Source organism: Falco punctatus (assembly GCF_963210335.1).
Source record: "Falco punctatus genome assembly, chromosome: 7".
NCBI lineage: Eukaryota > Metazoa > Chordata > Aves > Falconiformes > Falconidae > Falco > Falco punctatus.
The window spans coordinates 62,022,972-62,023,622 of NC_137587.1; the positions used below are offsets into that span (position 1 = coordinate 62,022,972).

At 43.5% G+C, this 651-nt stretch overlaps 1 protein-coding gene across 1 annotated transcript in view; it reads right to left on the reverse strand.

Moving 5' to 3' along the window:
• AGBL1 (AGBL carboxypeptidase 1) overlaps nucleotides 1-651 on the reverse strand; it is a 465,261-nt gene that overhangs the window by 20,502 nt on the left and 444,108 nt on the right. The window lies entirely within an intron of this gene.

Here is a 651-nt window from a genome sequence, read left to right on the forward strand (position 1 = left end):
TCATATTATTTTGCATTAGCTCCAGGCAAAAGGCATATGTATGGACAGGTACGTTTGGTCTGCTGATGTGCAATAACGCATTAAGTCTCCATGACCCGATGTTTTATCCAAGCCCTCAGATCTTCTTGCTTCAAATATCTTAAGCTTTTACCACATCAGCCAAAAGAGATTCTTCAGCCAATGTTCATCAGGGAAAGGCAGCAGTGGCACACCACCCCCAGTGCGGATTAACGTAATGAAAACAGATTGCACTGAGCTAATATGGGGTCTGCAGCTCAGTACCACCAACACAAGGAGACAATGCGCCACAGGACAGACTCAAATCTTCAAGCAGAGGCCAAACACCTAAACCTTAATTCACAGTTGGGTCAAAAAGAGGCCTCAGCTGCACAATTGAAAAAAAGCCTGGATTTCAGCCTCCTCCCAAACATCAAGGGATTTTTACGGACTTAAATGGCCTTTGCTCTGTACTTGTTCAGGGTGCCCTCTTCAGCGAATGGCACTCTGGAGGCTTTCAAAGAACTAGGAGAATGTAGGGAATTTACTTTGAACCTGGTGTATTTAGTTTGAGAATTAAACAGAAAGAGAAAAGGAGAGCTTGAAAGTGGAAAATCAATCATGAATGAGTTCATTAGGCAGCAACAGTCTCAC